This window comes from Talpa occidentalis, unplaced genomic scaffold (genome assembly GCF_014898055.3).
Source record: "Talpa occidentalis isolate TD23 unplaced genomic scaffold, MPIMG_talOcc4v2.1, whole genome shotgun sequence".
In the NCBI taxonomy this organism is placed as follows: domain Eukaryota; kingdom Metazoa; phylum Chordata; class Mammalia; order Eulipotyphla; family Talpidae; genus Talpa; species Talpa occidentalis.
In genome coordinates, this window is record NW_026555331.1 from 67761418 (window position 1) to 67776742 (window position 15325).

The following is a 15325-nucleotide window of genomic DNA, read 5'->3' on the forward strand; positions in this document are numbered from 1 at the left end:
TGGCTCTTAGAGTCTCTTGTCCATTTCCACTCAAGGCTATTTTTAAGCGCTAGATGCAGTGTGCTGGGCATGATTGTAGTTGATAGGGGTCATATGCCAAGAGTTGTTCTCTTTTCTTTTCTAGCACAAAGCCTTATCCTGGGGTGTTTGCACCTGTTATTGGCAGGTGCTTGCATCTAGTGTGTTCAAGCATTTCTTTTTGTTTTAGTCCTGGTGGGAGAGGTGACAGGTGTTTTGAATATCTTAGCCTGGGCTTCCAGTAGCAGCCTCTTCTATGAGGAGACCCAGGTGCTTTGTTCTGCTTTTTCCTGCTGATTCTGGCACCAGGTGTTCTATGCTATACTCAGGTTCAAGTCACTAATCCTTGCTCTGTTCTCCCAATCCAGCAGCTCTCCAACAGTGCATCCTCCATCCTTACTGCCAATTTATGCACATCCTTATCCAGTTCAGGGTGGGTCTCATCGGTCCCTAATATTGGGGTGTGCCCAAGTCAACAACCATAGGCAGAGCACACACTCCTCCATTGTGGGGTCTACTGTCCCATTATAACTATAAATAAAGTTATCTTAAAAATGTTCCTATCCCTTTCTGGCCCATAAGCTGCTTCTAGTGTGTGTTGTGGTCATCCAGTTCCCCCCTCAGGGTTTTATTGGCTTTGTTTTACTGTAACCTAATTGTGAGTATCTGGATGAGGTGAACCCAGTGTCTTTATTTTGTTACCATCTGCCTGACTCCCTGTATTATATTTTCATTTTAATGATAGGGTTTTTTTTTTTTTTTCCACATAGAAGATTTTTAGTTTGGTGTAATTCCATTTGTTTATTTTTGCTAATGTTTCCTTTGTCATCAACATGTAATCCCCAAAAACATGTCTGAAGTCAATGTTATTGAGGGTTTTGCCTATGTTTTCTTCAATTTATTTTATATACTTTCAGGTCTTATATCCAAGTCTATAATCCATTTTGAGTTAAATTTTGTGTTGAATAATGGTCTAGTTTTACTCTTTTATATGTGGTTGTCTAGTTTCCTCAGCACCATTTATTGAAGAGATCTTCCTTCCTCCATTGTGTACTTTTGATTCCTCTTTAGAGTGATTGTCCAAATATGTATGTGTTACTATTCCTTTGTATTGTAATTTGAAGTCTGGAAAGATCAACTCTCCTAGAAATTTTGAAGTTCACAGTGTGGTATTGTCTATGATCACTATGCTGTGCAGCAGCTCTCCAGAACTTATCTACTCATTGCAAAAATGTAGCCTTAATAAATATCTTCCAATGGCCCCGTCTTGGGTAATTGCCATTCTACTCTCTGTTTTTGTTAGCTTGACTTTTTTGGATTCCAAATATCATTGATGACATATAGTATTTCTTTTTTTTGGCTGACATATTTCACTTAGTATAAGGCCCTTTAGATCACTTTATATTGTCACAAATGGCAGGATAACTTCTCATTTCTAAATAAGCTTCCACTGGCTATACACACTATTTTTTTCTATTTGTCCATTAGCAGGCAATTAGGTTGTTTCTGTATCTTGTTTATTGTGAATAATGCTGCAATGAACAGAGCATTGCAGATATCTCTTTGGTATCCTGTTTTCATTTCCTTTGGATAAATACCCAGACGTGGAATTGCTGGATCATATAGTAGTTCTACTTTTTAATTTTTTTAAAAAGATTTATTTATTTATTTATATAAGCACTGGGTACAGTCAGAAGCGTGGGAGGGTGAGAGAATTCACCAGAGCCAGAGCAGGGAATAGAACAGGCAGACTGACAAAGTACACTGCTGAGGGGAACAGCAGGCACGGCAGGAGAGGTCTGCACACCATGTGGGACCCTCACCAGCTGCTGGGGATCGAACCGGCACTGCAGAGGTTGCAGGCAGCTTCACAGCCCAGTGCTCAACTGCTGCGCCACCGGGGGAGGCCCCTCTACTTTTAATGTTTTGAGAAACCTCCCTAACTTTTCCCAAGTTGATTGATCCAATTTACATCTGCAGCAACAGTGTACAAGTATTTCTTTATTTCTACATCCCACTTACATATGCTACCTCTTTTTTATTACTTAAATTTTATTTTTATATCCCCCATACAATTACAACCCCCTTATTTTGACCCCAACCCTCCTTTCCCTGCCACCCACCCCCTATAGAGTGTCTCTGGTTCATAGTTATTTGTCGATTTTGATATTTTCTTTCTTATAGTTATTCTTTTTCCTGGTTTCTTATTTAAGTTTTCTAGATTCCTGCTATGAGTGAGACCATTCGGTATTTTTTTTTTTTATGCTACCTCTTTTTGACAATAGTCTAACCAGTGTGAAATAGTCAACATATGTTTTAATAATACTTTTAATATTCATTTTTCTGACCTATAATCAATCATAGCATGAACTAGCTAAACAAGCATAGAGTTCAACTTTACATCTTATATGAGGCAAAACACTGACAAAAACACTGAGACCTATACCCACATATATAGTATTGTTTGTTCAATCGGGAACATTAGTATGCATCTCTTTACAAGAATTTTTATCTTTATTCCTAAACAAGTCAACATTTGTCATTATTTTACTTAAGTTTCCGTTTCTTTCTTATCTGTTTGATTTATTTAGAAACATGAAGACTTCCTGTTGATTCGTCAGCTCTTGGAGGGCATGCATCACATCCTTTATCTCACCATCCCCCCATGTCCACACCAGCTTTCACAGTTAGAGCTGCTCAATAAATTTTCTAAATACATAAATATGATTGTGTCTGTTTGTTTAGGATAGAGAGTTTAGACTTGATGATCTTAGAATTCTACTCAGGTTCTAATATTCCTAACAGAAAACATTTTAAACCTGTTATTTTATTCATCCATTAAATATTTAACAAACTTATAAAAAGGTTCTTTTAATTTAAGAAATAATATCAGGGCCTCCCTGGTGGCACAGTAGGTTGAGCACAGTGCTGTGAAGCTTTCTGCAGCCTTTGCAGCGCGGGTTCAATTCCCGGCCGGCTAGGGAGATACCCACATGGTGCAGCAGACCTCTCCTGTCTCACCTGCTCCTCCCCTCAGCAGTGCTTTCTATCTGTCTGCCTGTTCTGCTCTCTTCTCTGTCTATGGTGAATCCTCTCACCCTCCCACGCCTCTGGCCTGTACCCCAGCTCTTGAATAAATAAAAAAATCTTTTAAAAAAAAGAAATAATATCAAACATCATGGTCAGGGAGGACTGATTTTGAGAGCACTGGCTGTAGGGTCTGTGCTAACAATAAATCTTGACTCCATTATTACTGCTGATGACAAGGAGAAGTTTGAAATATGCCTACTTTATAGTGTTGCTGCATAGCATAAACAACAACAGCAATAATAGCAAAAAACATGGGTAATGCATTTTGAGTTCTTGCTATAGGCAGGGAACCTACTATACACTATATTATTCATTATATGTGTTGTAAGCCACACACAGTCACCCAATGACCAGAGCCATTATCCCACTTTGCAAGTGAAGCCAGAGAGGCACAGAATCTGTGCAACACCCCAGGTTTGAACAAATGGAGAGTGGAGAATAGAGGAGCAGATCTATGTAGAGAAAAATGAGGCCCTGCACATAGTAAGTGCAAATTAGGCTACAGGTGTGCAGGGAAGTTTTTGAATGCATTTAACAGGAACACATGTGATTGGTGAACATCAGCTCGGAGGAGCAGCTGTCACAGCAGTGGCAGGCAGGTGGCAGCTATAAGGGGCTGGGCAGGATACAAGTCCCAGTGAGCCAGGCAGAGTATCTTCCCTTGAAGGTCTTGCAGACTAATAGGAAAGAAAAACTTCTAGACCTAAATGATGGAATGTAGAAAAAAATCAAAGTGCTATCAGTGCACAAAAGAGTAATCTGTACTAGGGAGGAGGGTTGTTGGCACTGTTATAGGATGTGGCCTTCAGTGGTGCCTGGGAGGTTTTTGACAGATGACCAGGAAGGGCATCTCAGGCTAGGAGACTGTAAGGAAGTAGCAGAGAGTGTGGTGTGAGGATGGAATGATGATCACTTCAGTGGAGTGTGGCTTTTAGGAAATGAATGTGAGGGACCAACTTGCAAAGTTATGCAAGACTGCACTGTGGCAACCCCTGAATGTCATACTAAGGAGTTTGGACTTTATCCTGCAGGTAATGAGGATTTTAGTACCAGTGTGAATAGTATCTTGAGTACTTTCATGGAACGTCCTGCCCTGCCTTTGGCTAGATTGGAGCCACTGTAGCTATTGGCCTAGGATTTGAGCTAAACAAATGGGTGTAGTGTAGAAACTGGCTGCCAGGACGCACAGGCAGACACAGGGCAGGGGAACAGGGAGCATCTGCTCCTCCACGCAATGCTCTCTCCGGCTTCCCCCCAACGCCACAGTTTTAATACCAGAATCATTTGGTAGTGTTTGCCACCTGCTGAAAAATCTCAAAGTCAGGTTGCTGTTCTCTCCTCAATCTCCCCTCCCCTATCACTACTCCACAGGCTACTTGGCTTTGTAGAATCATTTTCAAAAATGTTTGTAATGCCTTACTACTGCCTGTTCCATCTGCTCCTCACTCATGGAGGCCTGGCTCTTTCACAAGGCCTGGAAGTCAGGCACACAGTGCCAGGAAAGGTTAAAAATGCAGCTTCCCTCTTTCTCTCTTGCGGTCTTCTCTATCTTTTCATCTATCCTTCTACAGACTACTAAATCCAGGCTTTCCTTTGAATGAAATCAAACTTATAACTAATTCTCCAGTGAGGAGAATAAAAATCAATGGGCCAGCACAACAGTGCTCATACATACATGCTTCGGAACATGTTACCTCTTGTGCGCGCGCACTCACATACACACACACACACACACACACACACACAAACACGGCCGTTCACGATAATGAAAATGACCATAGATGAAAATTTTGCTAAAATTCTGTGAGAACTTATATTTATAAACTTAATTTTTCTTAATAAATGCTCAGCTGAAATTCATGTAAAGACCATCCTTTCTTAAGAGATGGGGAAAGTCAGTACATTCACAACATGAAGAATCCAAGTCATCTGAGTGAATTGAGGTAGGTATGCAGGTAAGTTTCCAAACTGCGGGAACATTTGGCAGGAACACATTTGCTTGCAAGACTGGAACAACTAACAGCCAATAGTGATAGAATGTTTCTGAAATAGAAATGTTTTATTGAAATTAAAAAATCCTGTTTTGTACCATCCTGTTAAAATCCATTATTATTTTGAAGAGATTAGTCACATTATATCATCTTCAGATGCACATATTTTTTGCCTTGGTGGTAATATAAATTTCATAAAAATTGGCCAAGATTACCATTGCTTCTTTGATACAATAAATATTTTAATATTTCATATTTGCAAATATGAAAAATTTAAAGCAAATACCAACAGTTTCAATCAGCAAAAAGGAAGAACCGTCTTTTGTTTCACAGTTGTAGCAAGCACTCCTCCCAGTGGTCTTTCTCAGAATTTATTTACTGCAGTTTCTGAGGCAAGAGGAAAAAGTAAATCAGTAAATCATAATAGCTGATTCAGTTTATCAGTGGGGAATTAAAATTGCATTCTGCTTTTGTGGAATAAAGTGAAAGAATTTAAAAATTACATAAAACAAGTATTGGTAATAGAAAAATTAGATGCACTTTCTGGTTATTATCTACCGTATACCATGCTATTTATTTGAGAAACAAACAATTCTAATTATAGAATGATTCAGATACATAGATGAATATGTTAACATTTTCTAGGTCTACTGTTGATATTTGAGAACTTGCCTATGAAGGTATTTTGCCAGCTAAATGTTAAATATACCTATGTGGTGACTGTGAGTTATTATTTTGTTGAAAATAGCATACTCTGAATACTTTCTCACTGAGAACAACAGATTGTAAAGCTTTTAAAAATAGCTTGTGTCAAATTATAAAATATTAACAAACAACAATGAACTAAATTCTACAATTAAAGAAAGTATTATTTGTGAATTAATTTCTAGTATGTTTACTCTGCAAGAAACAAAGGAGTTTAGCAGAAGATAACATAATTGCAGTTATCGAAATGACACAGACACTATTATGTTTTAAATCTAGTGCCCAGATTCTGTTTAGCTTTTGCCCAGAACTCTATGTGGGAAATTTTCTCCAAATTCCTATTTATAGAATATATGTAAAGTAAAATCCCAAGCAAAATTATTGATCCTAAAATACAAAATTTACTATTACTGTGTTTATGATAACATTGCTGCACTAACCACCTTCCCCTTTTAGTATCTACAAAATGACTCTTGAGCAAAGGTATGCTTAGTTTTTAACATTACTATAAGGTGAACAATCACAAATTTTATAGAACAGTTTATTTTACAAATACTAAAATGAGACATTAAAGCAAAAAGCTGTGTCCCTCCAGTTCACCAAAATGAAATAGAACTTTCACTGGGGTCCATCCAGCACTTCCTTGTGTTTGTTCTCACAAAGAGATGATTACAGTGTATGACATTGCCCCAAATGTTTGTAATATGAGAAGTTGTAAGACACAGTTTTGACTCAAACTGTTTCTGACTGGTAGTTCAAATTGTGCAAATCACTTTTTAAAATAAAGCTTTTTGTGATTAATGTACCTCTATTCTACAATTCAGTGAGCTCATAATATTATTTATTGCCAACTACAACTCTTTAATTATGAGATACTAGTCTGTACATGTAACATATTGGATCCACATATAGTTTACTAAGCATTGCCACTTTGAAACCTGTTGTCTTATTACCACATTCAAAGAACACACTCTTTTTTCCCAGTGTCTGAACAAATTTATGATTTAATTGGTACAGATGGAATGCTAAATGTAAACTAAACAAGCACTGTAAAACATAACACCATCTTATGGTGGTCTTTATACACCAGCCATAATTTACTCAGATGGCTACAGTTAAATATGAAACTGTTAAGAGCAACTCTTACATCCAGACTAATTTTTCACTATGGCAGCAGGACTATGAGTAGATAGAACGACCAACAGCCATGAAAGGAAAATATTCATGATTTACAGGTAACTGTCATACAAAAATCAAGGGTTCATATGGCAGTACAATTAATGGTTGGTTTGTTTATAACAGATTTTACTTTGAAGGCATTACCCACTGTCCTCTGAAAGCATCAGGTGTAATGTGATTCTTAATTCCCGTACATTTCCATCATGCTCTCACTCCCTTCTTTCTCTCCATCTCAGTGATGTTCAAACTTGTGCTGGGAGGCCTTTCCAAAACCCAGATTGCCATCAAACTATAATGAAATATCACCTACATGTGTTAGATGGCTGTCATCAAAAAGACCGGAGATAACATGTTGTTGTCAAGGATGAAGAGAAAAAAGAACCCATGTACACTGTTGGTGGTAATTGAAATTTTGCAGTCACTATTTGGAGAGCATTCCAAGTACGGAGAGTACTTATTGCAACATTATTTGCAATAGCCAAGATACGGAAACAGACTAAGCGTCCATCAACAGATTAATAGATAAAGAAATTGTAGTATATATACACAATGGCATATTATTCAGCCATTTGTGACAGTATGGATGAGGGTGTTATGCTAAGTGCCACTTATGTGTGGAATTAAAATAAAAATCCTCACCCAAACTTAGAAAATAGAAAATAGACACCAGATTTGTGATACAACATGATGACTATAGCTATCACTACTGCTTGGTAATTTGAAAGTTGCTAAGAGAGTAAACCCCAAAAGTTTTCATCACAAGGAAAAAAAATTGTTTTTACTTTTACTTTTTTTGTATCTATATGAGATGATGGCTGTTTCCTGAATTTACACCTATGTGTCAAGCCATTATACTATATTCCTTAAACTTATATTGTACTTTATGTCTATTTGATCATGATAAAACTGAAAGAAAGAAAACAATGCTTTATATCACCATAGTATTTTAGCAAAGGGGAGAAAATGCATATTTTGTTGGGCTCAACCACAAGACTGTTTCTTTTTTTTAATTTAAATTTTATTTTTATATTCCCCATACAATTACAACCCCCTTATTTTGACCCCAATTCCCCCTTTCGCCGCCTTTTCTTCCTTGAGTCTGAGTACAGAAGACACATTTCTGACAAGTGCCAGAAATGTTGACACTCCTGGATCGGACTGCATTTTAAGCTGCACTGCTGTTCCTAAATCTTACCATTATCAGACCCAAGATAAATCCCACATCACAGCAAAGGAGGCGAGAGAGGTGAGTTTAGCTAGCTCTAGAACTGAGGCTAAGTGGTTAAATTGCTTTCAGTCCCGAAAGGGCACAAAAGAAAAAAAAATATTATCTGAACTTTTCTCTCTGAGGCTTGTACTTATAAGTACTTATTTGTATTTACAAAAGCAGTAATAGAAGGTTTTAAGGTTTTAAGCTGAACTCCAAGTTCAGTTGAGAACTGAAATCACAGATGTGATGCACCTGGAAAAAGCTGAATTGTGGCCCACGGCTCCTATTATAAAACAAGTCTTTTCTAATTGATTTGGATGGATCAAAACTTACTTGGTCCCATTGTCACTGTTGTGATAATATGCTTGCTTCTTTAAATCTTTGGCCTTTCTCTCCTGGATTACTTAGTTCTCTTTGACTTCCAAAGGCCAGAGACTGTAAGACTTTCAAATAATTGTATAAAACAATTGGGATTACAACCCTGTGACACTTGCTATATCTCAAGTTAGCTAGGATAAGAGGCTGCTCCTCTCTGCGTCCCCAAACCTCTGCCCCTATTTATCATGAAATAGTTCCAGGATATGGACCTGCACCCATTATCCCTCAAGAATGTGGACCAGAGTGTAGACAAAGGAGAAAATCATTACCAGTAATCTTAAATTCCTCATCCTTGCTCTGTTGGGTTTATCTTTTCTTTTTTTTTTTTTTCTTCACATTATTTATTTATTTATTTTTGTGGGACCCTTGCCGGCTGCCGGGGAACGAACTGGTGCTGCAGAGGCTGCGGGCAGCCTCGCAGCCCCGCGCTCAACCGCTGCGCCACCAGGGGAGGCCCGGGTTTATCTTTTCTTGCAGACAAAATCAGAAATCTGGGGAAGACCAGCTGAAACCATGATGGAGAGAGAAATAAGACAAGAATTAAGCCACAGCCTCATTACCAGAGAGAAATGGATCCCCACCAGTGCCATGACAGATCCAGTCAAGGCCAAACTTGAGAAAAAAGAGGCATAGATGCAGTTTCTAGAGACCTTTGTCTACTTCTTTGAAATCTTGTGGGACCCTGTAGCCTCCCACTCTCACTAATGTAAGTGCAACTATTCACCATTCTAAAGCCTAAACTCAAGAGAAAAGAGTTGGTAAGAGGAAGTCAGGTTTAAGCAGGAGCCTACAACATCTACTTTCAAATTGCAAGGGAAACTTGTATGATTTATTATGAAACAATTACCACAATAACTTAACTTCACTGCTCGTAGTCACAAAATTTGATTCCTTGTGATGAAAACTGTTAAGAGTTACTCTCTTAGCAACTCTAAATATACGTTGTTTACTACAATCACCATGGACATTGCATCCCAGAACTCATTTGTCTCATAACTGGAAGTTTTTACCTTTTAACTTCACTCATCCACTTCCTGCCCAAACCCACACAGATTGGCAAGTACAAATCTGTTTCCTGCTTCTGTTTTTTTGCCCCATATTCTACATATAAGTAAGATCATACAGATTTTTCTTTGTCTGATTTATTTCACTTAATATAACTCTCTTGAGGTCCACATGGCAGGAGTTCTGTTTTTATGACTGAATAATATCCTATTGTTATCAGAACCCAGCCGCCTTAGCAGCAGGGACTGGCAGCAGCAGTGTTCTCTCACCCTGCTGCTCCACTGTGGCCTCTTTTCCACCTAGGGCCTCTGCACCTGTGTGTGCATGGCTTCTCTATGCACCTATGTGTGTGTGAAAGATTTGGATAAGGCACTCCCGCTTGACTGCCCTGAGACAATGGGGCACATCATGAAGTGGCTGGGGACACCTAGGTAACCGTTGATTGATTGTATGGTCAGGGTCCGAGATGGTCTGGGAGTAGCTGGAAAATTATACCATGCACCTGCATGGGAAGTACTCCCTGTACATGCGGCCCACATATCCTCCCTGCTTCCGATAAAATTGATCACCCTTTGATTCCTCTGAAGTCCTGTTCCCCAAAAGATGATTACCTTTTGTTTCTCCTGGACCCTGCTTCTACTGCCATTGTCATATAATCAATCATGCTAGTTCACTATTACTTAATAAATAGCAAGAGGGCTGTTTCCTGGATAGCAGAGTCTTGCCTTGCAAACCTGCTCCACAACTCATCTCTCAAGCATGCCCTCAGGGACTTGCGCGTCTGTTCCCGACCACAAGACTCCACCACAAGTCAGTTGTGGCAGTTGCTCCTCAGAGACCTTTCATGTAACAGTGTACTTCCTGGACCATGGAATGGACCAATCAGGTGTGAGCTATGAGCTGACTGGTGCTAAATGGCCCAATCAGTCACAGGATTGAAAAATGATCCCATCATACTTGTGGGAGGGCACCCTGATAGAGGATACAAGCCAAGGTCAGAGGGAGCTGAGGATGATGAACAGTTCCAGCTTCATAAGAGGAGACATGACTCCAGCCCCCAAACAGAGAGACAGTTCCAGCCTCTGAAGGAAGAAGAAAAGAAGCATCCAACAGCATAAGAAGACAGAAGGAGAGAAGAGAAGTCGAAGACCTCTGTCAGAGATTGGGCTCAGTCTCTGACATTGCCTGAAAGAAGCAATAAAGGCCCTGGGCCTGGTGTCTCAAAGAGCTATTTGTTGTTGGTATAGCCCAACAACTCACAAAGAGCTGTTAACACTGGGTGTCTCTAACACCACCCCTCAGGGACCAGCAGTGGCCATCACTACTGGCCAGTGCTGTCCAGCACTCCTGGTGATCAGTGGTGACCATCACTGATACTGCCTAGGTGAGATGGCTGACCACTTGTGCCTACAGTAAGCTCTTTGTTTCCCCTTTTTTTTTTTTAAATAATAAATTTTATTTTTATATTCCCCCATACAATTGCAAAAGCCCCATTCTGACCCCAATCCCCCCCCTCCCGCCCCCCACCACCCAAAAAGTGTCTCTGGTTCATAGTTTTTTGTTGATTTTGATTTTCACTTTCTTATATTCATTTTCCTGGTCCCTTATTTAAGTTTTCTAGATTCCTGCTATGAGTGAGACCATCCGGTATTTTTCTTTTTCTTTTTGGCTTATTTCGCTGAGCATGATCCCTTCCAACGCCATCCATGTTGCTGCAAATTGCACGTGTTTATCTTTTTTGAATGCTGAGTAATATTCCATGGTGTATATGTACCACATCTTCTTGATCCAGTCATCTATTTTTGGGCATTTGGGCTGTTTCCAAAGCTTAGCTATTGTAAACAGTGCTGCTATAAACATAGGGGTGCGGGTGCTCTTTGGAATGGATGTTTCTGTGTCCATTGGGTAAATACCTAGGAGTGGAATTGCTGGATCATATGGAAGCTCTATGTTTAGTAGGTCCAGAAATCTCCACACAGCTCTCCACAGTGGTTGGACCAGTTTGCACTCCCACCAACAGTGCAGAAGAGTTCCTTTTTCTCCACACCCTCGCCAACATTTGTTGTTGCTAGTTTTTTTAATATGTGCCATTCTCACTGGTGTGAGATGGTATCTCATGGTAGTTTTGATTTGCATTTCCCTGATTACAAGTGATGTTGAACATTTTTTCATATGTCTGTTGGCCATTTGCATTTCCTCTTTGGAGAAGTTCCTTTTTAGCTCTTCTGCCCATTTTTTGACAGGATTATTTTCTTTGTTGTTGCTGAGTCTCATCAGCTCTTTGCAGATTTTTGTGATCAGTCCTTTATCATTAGTGTTGGGTGCAAAAATGTTCTCCCAGTTGGTGGTGTTTGTAAAATAAACCCCATGGTGTTCCTGGAGCCTGAGGTCTCTTGCAATTGTGCACAAGGATGAGAACATACAGAATGTGACCTGTCCTTTTATCGGGCACTGTCCTTTCATTTAGCCCCTATTGTGCAGAAATTGTATTGTTATAGGCTTTGGTTTTGGGTTTTGACCTTTTGGGGCTTTTTGGTGCCTTTCTTGTCTTAGAGCCTGGGCCTCCTGCCCTCCTGTCCCGTTCGCCCCTATTACACTATTGTGTAGGTGTATACCATCTTTTTATATATTTTTTTAACCAAATATGCAAAGTGGTTAGAATTGCTAAGACAGTGATAGGTATGTAATATTTGTTGATTTTTAAAAAAGATTATTGGATATTTGTTATTTTTTTTAAATTGAGTTAGTATTGATTAACATCATTATTTGTGCTTTAGAGATATAGGATCTCCCTCTTCAGGTATTGTTAGTATGCCATCCCCACCACCACAGCACCCACAGACCATCCCCAAAGTCCTTCATGCTCCCTCCTCACTTCGCTCTCCGCCCTTCCCTCCAGCCTCCAATAACCTCAGTTCCATGATCAGCTTTCGAAGGTTTGTTGTTAGCTGACTTTATCTGACCCTTTGCTATTTCTATACTCCATATATAAGTAATGTCATTCAGTACTTTTTTTCTCCTTCTGACCTATTTTGCTTAGCATAATCCCCTCCAGTGCTAGTGAGGATGTGGAGAAAAAGGAACATTTTTACACTGTTGGTGGTAACGTAGACTGATTCAGCCCCTATAGAAAAGAATGTGGAGGTTTCTGTAAATATTAAAAATGGATCTACCATATGATGCAGAATTCTACTTCTAGGTATCTATCCAAGAAATAGAATAGACAAAAACACTAATTAGAAAGGAAACATGCACTCCCACATTCACTGCAGCAGTTTACATAGCTAAACTATGGAAACAACTTAGGTGCTCAAATACAGATGATGAGTGGATTAGGACAGTATACACTCTTTTATTTATCAATTCACCTTTCCACAGACATGTTAAGTTGTTTCCATGTCTTGGCTATTGCAAATAATGCTGCAATGAACATTAGTTGCAGCTATCTCTGTTAGATTCTGATTTCATTTCCTTTGTCTGTATACTGAGAAGAATTGCTGAACGATGTGGTATTTCTATTTTTAATTGTTGAGGAGCCACTTGTTTTTAATTGTTATTAAGCAAGTAAAAATTTGCACATGTAAAGCCCAAAATGCAGAACTAGTCTTACCTATGTCCATCCATCCATCTATCCATCCATTTGTCCATGATTTAATTCAACAGTTACACATTGTGTGCTTCCCAAAGGCCATCATTTCTCTGAGGCCCTGAGAATGTTGTCAGGAGCCTTGCGACCAATTTCTTAACTGTGGTAGCCTCAGTTTCTTCAATTGTAAAATGTGAGTAGTTATGTTAAGAGGGTGCTGCCTACACTCAATCATTAGATATGTTTACTCTTTAAAGAATTCAAGTGTCCAGCTGAGTACCCCAAGTGCTTGGTGTAGGGCATGGAGTGCTGCCAAGACTCATACTGGAAGGATCTCCCTCAGAACTTTCTGGGTGTCTTCTTAAGAGAGTGTGACAATGGAATATTGCTCAGCAATCAAAAAAGATAAACTCACTCAATTTGCAGCAACATGGATGGAACTGGAAGGGATCATGCTCAACGAAATAAGCCAGAAAGAAAAAGAAAAATACTGGATGGTCTCACTGATAGCAGGAATTTAGAAAACCTAAATAAGGGACCAGGAAAAAGACTAGAATAAAATAAAAATCAAAATCAACAAGGAACTATAAACCAGAGACACACTACAGGGAGGAGAGGAGGGAGTAGAATAAAAATGGGGGGTGGTGGGAATTGTGTGGGGATTATAACGAAGATGAAAATGCATACATTGTGCAAAAATGAAAAATGATGTAAAATATATAAAATAAAATTAAAAAAAGAATGTGAGGTTTGGAATTTGGTGGTTGGTTATAGATTCAGAATTCCATACTTACATGGTGAACTTGAACAAATTCTGCCTGTTCAACATTCTTCTTTGAAAAACAGGTATAATAATACCCACAGAGAGACAATGTAAGAGTAAAGACCTCCTGCAGTCATGGAGAATAGGCACTTAGACATCAGGTTATTTTGGAGGAATGTGAAAATCCCTTTTGCCTCCAAGAGTTCCCCCCACTGACCTTAATATGCTTCAAAAGTATGTAATCCTCTCTATTTAGACACTAAAACAGGCTGAGAAATGACTCCAACTATCTGTATGGGGAAGATGTTTGATCAGTTAATCATCAGAAACATAAGAGTTTCCTCATATGTTGTAAGAGATTCCAGAGCACCAAGTCTCCAGAGGTAGGAAGAATGCTGGGTGTTCTGAATGTGCCCTGGGGATGGAGAGGACAGGGCCAGGCTGGGACTTGGTCACCTCAAGGAAGCCTGGACCAGGGTCACCTCAAAGCTCTGCGAATGGACACTAAGGACCCAAACTGCTGAGAAAGAGAGAGGAGCTCTGCAAGGGATATTGGCCTGGTGCTCTTTATGCTGAGGGCACTGGCACACAACAAGGAGGCAGCACAACAAGGAGGACCACTCTGAGGTAAGACCATGGGATGATATAAGACTGATGATGCTAGAGAGAGGCCAGAGAAAGATTGCAAAGATTTGCAGAGGCCAGCAAATTAGCAAACCATGTCATCATTATTCAGGTAAGTCACTTAGAGCCTTAAGCTTGCTTTTTTCCAAAAAGAGGTAGGGATGATCATTGCTAATGGAATAGAACCTGAATTTTAATGATTGAGAGTTCTTATTAAAAAAAAAAAAAAGAAAAAATCAGCTTAAAAGGTAGTCTGATTAGTAGTCCTCGACCTTTATAGAACCAGCAGAATTAGCAGAGGTTCCATAGAAGGTTCAGTATATAGTGGCCTGTATTGAGAGGGTTCTATGGTCAATACAAGTTGCAACTCGTTAAGTGCACTGTTCTTTTGATAGTACATATTGGAACATTAAAAGCACTAAGAAGTCCTGTAGTGAATAAATTTGCTTAACTCTATTTAAGTTGGTGTTTTCCAAATCCATAATCCACTTAGCCATATCCCAGAATCTGAGAAACATGACTAGATGCCAGCATTCTGCTCGCACATGTTGGAGTCTGCCATAGTGGACCCTTCTTTTGCAAGTATGCACAGGGCAGGTTAACTTCCAGTTCTAGCACATGAAAAGATAATTTTTACAGGCCTTTAATGTTCTCTCAGGGAACTAGGTTCACAGGCACATGGGGCAGGGAGGCTGGCATGCAAGGAGGCAAGCACAGGCAGTGCAGACAGTGGTGCTGGCCCCTGCAAATCTTTGCAATCTTTCTCTAGCCTCTCT

General features: G+C 39.5%; 1 long non-coding RNA gene across 2 annotated transcripts; it reads right to left on the minus strand.

Annotated features, from left to right (window-relative positions):
- Positions 1-4907: 4907 nt before the first annotated feature.
- LOC119243493 (uncharacterized) lies at positions 4908-10423 on the minus strand. Of its 2 annotated transcripts, none has more exons than XR_005124745.2 (3): positions 10188-10423; positions 5390-5486; positions 4908-5151 (listed from the first exon to the last, which is right to left on the minus strand). It is a non-coding gene; the product is annotated as an uncharacterized LOC119243493 (long non-coding RNA). The 2 variants fall into 2 exon arrangements; XR_005124729.2 differs by having other exon boundaries at positions 5386-5486.
- Positions 10424-15325: the final 4902 nt, after the last annotated feature.